We start from the raw sequence: 7,651 nt of genomic DNA, 5'->3' as shown, positions 1-7,651 counted from the left end.
TGGTGAGAGTCAAAGATTTCTACCACTAAAACCTAGGCTTACTTCTTGCTAACATTGTATGCTGCGTTGCATTAGCCTAACAGACTTTTTTTTGTTTTTGTTATACCTTTGTTTTACAGTATCTGGACATGACAGAAACAGCTTGAATAAAGAATGCTCTGCCTCTTGTTTGCAATCTGAACTGCACACAGACACTCTTATATGAGTACTAAAAAAAACATACATCACAGTACTGCTGTACTTTCAAAGTACCGATGCACCCTGCAAAGAAAGCCTAATCTAATAATAAAGCTAATCTAATCATCTGATTTGAGGATGCTGTGTCCCTATCTACATAAATGTGTAGTTTTTCAACAGTAAATATAATTTGCGTAAAAGCCAAGGGTTAATATATGCGACAAGTCTGATGAGCCAAATTTGTTGTGTCTCTTTATCAGTGAGGCTATTGAAACATATGGGATGCTATAAAAGACTTATGATTCACCCTGATTAATTCCACTGTATTGCACATAATATTTGTCATTTCTTCCGCACAACACATTTATGATTATTTTACCTTTGGGCAAGTTCAACTGGGCACCAGATGTAAAGTACTTAAATGTGTCTTTTTTTATGGCTACAGACTTATTTCCTCAAGCACAGTCAAAACACTCAAATATTGTGTTATGCTAAGCAGTGCTGTTTTCCCAACAAGCTGTGCTTCATAAGCAAGCCTGCAGAACAGGGTCTGGACAGGGTCTCTCTGTCAGAGTCCAACCAGGTCCTGCTCTCGCTTGCTGTCACCAGGTCACCGCGGGCCCCTGAAAACTCAGCTGGTCCCCTTTGACACAACAAACAAAATATGAAGCCAAACTGGACGAAAAATGACGAGTTTCATGGGCCTCTCCTTTGTCACTTGTTCTGTTTCGCCATCCTTCTTGAAAACGGTGCGTGCTGCTACAGCAGCTAACGAAAAAATCGAAAAGAAAAATATATCATGACCTGATGAGGAATACCTTTTTTTTTCTGCATTTCAAATAGATCTTTCAGCACATTTGCTAGGAAATTCAAACCATATGAGGTGGAGAAGGTGTAATCATCAATTCTGTAAATGACCCAATCACTTTCACACTTCTCATAATCAGTGCTAAATGTCCTTTCCTCTGAAAGCCCACTCGGCTCTAATTTGATATAGATGTTAAGAGTTTAGCAAAGGAAATTTGGTTACGCTTTACATTAACTATAACCTGATGTGTGCACAGGGGAAGGATTAAGGGCGCGGAGTTCGATTTCAAGAAGAAGTAAGGGAATGAATTCTCCAGGTTGAGCGCATATTTGAATTTCAACAGCACATCAAGGGAATGAGTGGCTGGGCTGCAAAGGCGTACGGGGTTAAAGCAAGCGAAAACATGCAAAGCAATTCAAACCTCTAGCTCCCCGCAGCTGAGGCCTTTGACAGCGCAGGTTCAAGGTAGGATCACGACAATGCCTCAGGCAGGGTGCATGGACCACAATATCTGTTGCACAACCTCAAGCTCTTTGAGTGAACATGAAAAGTAAACACTACCGAAGTATACACCGCAATAGTCGTCACTTTGCTGCAGCCTCCCTCTTCATGTAAACTAACAACTATTAGAATAGCCTTTCCTGACACTCCTTGTGTCTTAATACCAGGGCCCGACCGATTAATTGATCGATTATGGCCCTTCAGACATCGGCCAAACATAATCAGCCAAATGCCCAATATTTTTAAGATTTTTAAATGTTGTCCTTAATGTATGCTAACCGCTACTTTCAATATTTACCATGCATAAATCCATTCCACAAATTTGCGTCCTTAAATTTATAGAATGAAATTTGCTGATGAACCCATTCTGTGACCTGCCGTTTAAAATAAAGCAAATCTTAATTTTCACAAGCAATGATTAGGCGAGCAACGCAAGGAAGTTGTCTATAGAATAGACCTGGATTATCATTACTTGACTCACAATTTATAGTCACAGAATGTTAAAAAAAAGTCATAAAATACAATATACAATTCTTCGAAAATCACAATGTTCTATCACTTTGGATCAATTGGCAGAACAGTCCTGCGGGCCACTTGTGTGATCCTTGTGGGCTACCTGGTGCTGCGGGCGCCACGCTGGTATAAAACATGACTTCATGAACATGATCATGTACTGTACATGATTTCACGTTGAGTTGTAATCTCTCAATGCACCAAAGATCTACCAATGGAGCATATACAGACTGTACAGTATGTTGCGTGGACTCACTGTCAATTCTCAAACTCAAAACGTGAATCTGGTGCCAGTCGACAGTGTTTAGGTTCCTGGCAGTTGTCGCGAATTTTCACATACCCTAGTGACTATAGTTCAACAAGCAATTGAGTTGTGAAAAAAAAAAGATGGGATACAATCACTGTTAGAAAAATGATAGTTAGTATTGGCATTAATATTAATGTATATGGCTGTGCATCATTAAAAATAGTATAAAAAGTTAAGCGTGCCTATGAAGAGAAGTGACAAAAATTGTTCCAACGCTAACGTGTGCGCATGCTTGTGAGTGCCACACAGCGGCCAATAAAAAGGGGAATGAGGAAGCAGCGCGAGTAAATGTTGATGAAGTTCAGTACGTAAACAAACAAGCATGCAAATGAACGTTTGGCGAACCCCAAAAATGATCTTGTTCATTTTTTCTCATCGAACACTTGGTTGACTGAAGAATTATTGTGACAGGCCTGGTGACAGGCAGACCAATTAAATGCTCTTACACTTGATGTCAGAAGGTACATACCAACTTGCGTATCTGCTTGTTGAGACATTTTTGTCTGATAGTGTGCCAAGATTTTTGCAAAGTAAAATATCCGCTTTGGGTAATTAAAGGTTCGGAAAAACTGCTTTAAATGATGTTTGTTTATGACTGACGAGCAAAACTCTTGACAGCACCGTGACTGATTTCATAGATTGAAGTCACGATTAGGAGAGGATGGTTTCACCTTGAGCACATGTAACAACCATCAGGAAAGAAATGGAATGGAAATGCAGGTCATATTTCATGTGCAGCTGGTTAATCAACAAGCTTGATTCCAAATATGGTAAGAATTAGGTCCGCATTAAGCGCGTAAGCATAGCAAGCTACATAAGTGGCATTTTTAATTCTGGACAGAATTCCCAAAACTAAGAGTTGAAAGTGCATGGGTGTAAATTAATTACAAAGTTAATAAAACTACAATGATCTACAGTATTACTTTCTGCTGTAAAACATCAAAATATTACTTTAAAAAAAGGGGTAGATGTTGCACTCCTACAGTAAGTAGTGCAAAGTATTACAAATTGTGTTGGTCAGAAATGGCCTTATCTGTATGGGATTTTTTTAAAAGCAACATTTGGGGTACATTCTTCTATCCACCACATCTTGTGTTTCTGTTTAAGTCCTGCCTGCCCTCGTGATTTGACTAAAACATCATGGCCCATCTTCTCAGTCACTCTTCATGCAATCATTTTTCCATTTACATGAATTTGTTAAGCACTGCCCTTTAAATTGTCGTCACTTACACTTGGTGTATACAAACGTTGATCATTACACATAACAACAAGATTCTAAACTATACTAAAAGTACAAAGTTTACCTTTTTACATAGTGCAAATCAGTGGTTCTCTTTTTTCTCTCAATGGTTTACCCCAATTATGAATATTTATCAGTCAATTCACGGGTAATTCACCAGCGCAAAGCATTTTTGGATGAAAAAAGTCTTGTCTGTCGGAATATTGCATCGCTTGTAATTTGCATCCATATAAAACTTAACAAATTAAAGGCAGACACCATAAAAAGCACTACTAAAAGCATTAAATTAAAGTTGTTGATGCCTGCAGAAACACCCCAGTATCTTCACAGACCCCAAGGGGTATTCATACCCCTAATATACAGCCGCTGATGTAAATTGTATAATTATTATCATTATGGTTTATTGGTGTAGGGCCTGATTTTGACTAAAAAATGTGACTTTAAATACTGAATTCATTTGTCACTATAAAATTGTAAATATGTAAATGTATATGTAAATAACGCAAATATGTTAGACAAAAATATGCCTATTAAAATAATTATATTTTGTAGTAACATGTTTTTTCACTGTTGCCTTGTATATGTCTATGCGTTAAAGTAGTAATACATAAAGTATTACATTAATCTAAATAACACAGGTGCTTAACCGAATAAAAGAGCTATTTAGTTAATGTTTTAACTGACGTGTCACTATATTGAATTAGCTGCGACAAATCCGGACACACTTGAACAGAGAAAGGAAAAATTAGTTCTCACCAATCCTAATTATGATAATAAACAATGGACGCGTTTCAGGGCAGATTTAGCCATAATAATAAAATTTATGCAAAGCTTTCATGCAATGTCTCTTTAAATGTAACTTGTTTTATTGGAGTATACATGTATGCAACGTCGTCCATATGCAGCACCCCTAAATGTAAGGAGTGCTGAATAAATAATGGTATCATCAAGCTTAAAGCTTTTATATGAGGCGTTTGATTACTATAAATGATTAAAGGGGACACACTGGATAATGGTGAAAGCCTACATAATCATTTATCAACACTCACAGCAGCACGCACTGGACACAAGTGGTTATTGATAGCGTGTCACATAAACATAATGACAGTGGGGGGTAATCAAATGATTGCAGATTGGAGCCTATCGTTGTGTGTGTTTTTAAACCCCGTCAGCACAATCTTGCGCAAAATAAGTCTAAACTCACATATCGAGGAAGCTGCAAAATGAGAAATTATGTGGATGACTTTTTTTTTACATGAACGAGGATGAGTGCTTTTCTTTAAGTCGTTGTGACAGGAAAATACCGAGAAGAGGATATGTGCAGGCTGTAGGGCTGCAGTGCGCGCACCGAACACCGGCTAAACTGCCTATCCCGAGATGGGACAAGCATGACAATGAAAGCCACGGTGTGAGGAGAAAACTAGACGAGCGAAAGCAACCGGTGCATCCAATATAATAATAAAAATATTGTGCGATTATCTCCACGCACTCAATCGAGAATGCGATAAATTATGTGGACTTCAAACTTAAGTAGTGACATGTCACAGGGAGAGCATCGTGACATTTAACCAACCGTAACGTGCATCAACTGGGAAGAAATAATAAACAAGCGTGTCACTAGAACGACAAAAAAAAAAAAAAAACAAGCTGTTGCATTCAAAAGTAGCGAGCGAGGCGTACGATAGGCGCCGGGCAAAGCTGCACGGACGCATGCAGCCTCCGCTTGCGAGGATTTAAACTTACCAAACAAGTGTAGAAAACGCGAAGCAGCCTCTCAGAAGAAACCACGTTGGACTGAGAAAAGATTACAATACGATCTATTTAGAGAAGCATAACGTCACCCCGGGGTGACGTCACGTGGGATTCCTGAAGTTCTAAATCATTGCGGTCCGCTTGGAGGCGGCGCGAACTGGGCGGAGTTTGCAAGTGCACACACTAAGAGGATGGACCGGGAGGTGGACTGCATGGGGCCGGGGTGGGTGTGGTGCAAAACTGGAGCCTCTGTCAGGCAAATTAAGTATACTGCAGATAGCGGCACTGGAACTGGACGAAACTTTCCGCTCACAAAACTGTCACCCCACATTGTGTGCGCACTCCAAAAACTACAATGGTGAAAGTCAACAATCAATAGTAACTGGCTGCAACAGCTAACTCGGTGCTGGGTCCTGGCCTGCAGGGACGTAGCCAGAAATTTTTCGGGGGCGTGGCCTGATTCATAGAACACCTCAGTGAAGGGTGACTATGTCTGCATGTATCATTCTTTATTATACTATCAACATAAAATCCAGAAGGTATGGCGGTGGCCAGAGAGTGAACAAATTATTTATTTAACCTCAAAAGGTTGGATTAATTTAATCATTCTTAAAAAACAGGAGAGTTAAAAAAAACATCTCAAATGTGGTCAAAAAATGGGCCAGCCCAACTTTTTCATAATTCATTTGACCCAAAATGTCAAATAATACCACAAAAATAGTTGTTTGTAACAAACTACTAAATTGTGTGAGTTTGTCCAAAACAACAGATTTTTGTGTTGCTTTGTGATTATTTTGTAACCTAATTAGCCGAATCTTTAAAATGGCAATGTGGAGAATTAAGCATTTTTAGTTGTGAACTAAAAAGGAATTCATATCAAAATAATAGAATACATTTCAATCATGTGGGAAAAGTATGTTCCATCACACTAACGTACTTTTTTTTTTTTTATAGTCATAGGTGTCACAATTAGAATTAAAATGGCTAAGTACATGAGTCACGCTGTACCTAACAGGAGCCTGACATGTTTCACTGGCATCTTTTTGCTATGCATATCCAAAGAAGAACTTCACAAATTTAAAAATCGTTGTACAGTATTCTCTTAGATCAGAAGTAGGTGGCACTAAAGTCTACATTGTCAGTTTGACATCAGTATGCACTCAACAGTTGGGTCAAAAAAAAACCCAGAACAAAAAAACAAAATAAATTCAAAAGGAACTGGCCAAACTTTTAGAGGTTATTTATTAATTCCACAAAGAGGGGCCAAATGGGTAAACCAGCAACTGACCCAATTTGGGGGGGCTCTTGTGTCAAACCCAAATTGGGTTGAAAAGAGACCAATCCAACTTTTTATTATTTTTTTTTTTTAACTACAAAGCTGGATCAAATGAATTACCCACAAAATAACTCAAATTTGGTGGGTCATTTGGGTCAAACATAAGCCAAATATGGTCAAAAAAGGGAGTGGCACAATTTTAGTGTAAATAATTTAACCCAAACTAAACTCAAAGTTGTTTTGTGGATTATTCATTCTGTTTACAACTTGGGTTGTTTTGTTTGTCATTGATTTGACCCAACTCAAAATGTTGTTTTGACCTATAGGTCTTTTTATGACCTATTTTAGCCCAATTGTTTTATAATGCCATTTTTTTAGAGTGTAAAAACTGCTTGTTGGCAAATGCACTGTAGTAGCTGCTTGAAAAGAGTTGCTTGTCTAAAAAGTCAAATACAATTTTATCTTGAATCATAATGTTTAGGCAGCATAGCGAACAAGTAGTTAGACCACAGTTCTGAGGTTTTAAATTGATCTCCTGTGTTATGGTTTCCTTTTTTAATGCGAGTGTTGTAATTAGCAAAACAACAGTGCCTGGAGGAGCCATGACATAGCCGAGCTTTCAGTTCATGTATTCACCTTCCATATTTTGGTCCATACCTGCAACACCCTCTGTAGTCTTTATGGATTAAGCTATGACCCATCTAAAAGTTTTTATGGCCTGTAATAGGAGTCCATTTATGTGTCTCAAGGTACAATCTACGCTAATGCACCCAATAGGGCTAATTATTGGGCTCCAACTGTTTGTAACACTGCCAAATCTGTTAAAGCCAAGTCTCAAGGGTAAAGAAGCAAAAGCAGCAGACCTGAACAGTGTAAAGTCTGATCCGCTATTGTGCATGACTTGAGCAAATCTCCTAAAATCACAATATGTATGAAAGGATTAATTCTGGGCATGCGTTTTGCTTTTTCATTGGCTTTATGCATGCTTTTTGCAATACTCTTTCAGCAAGCTGAACCACTGTCAAGCGCGAGTAGAGCAAGTCTCGCAAGACTTCAGCCTCAAAGCAAAATGTGGAA

The sequence above is a fragment of the Hippichthys cyanospilos genome, chromosome 3, assembly GCF_059441005.1.
Source record: "Hippichthys cyanospilos isolate Australia breed blue-spotted pipefish chromosome 3, RoL_Hcya_1.0, whole genome shotgun sequence".
Lineage (NCBI taxonomy): Eukaryota > Metazoa > Chordata > Actinopteri > Syngnathiformes > Syngnathidae > Hippichthys > Hippichthys cyanospilos.
The sequence above is the reverse complement of the archived record's forward strand: the minus strand, read 5'-3'. Positions refer to the sequence as shown.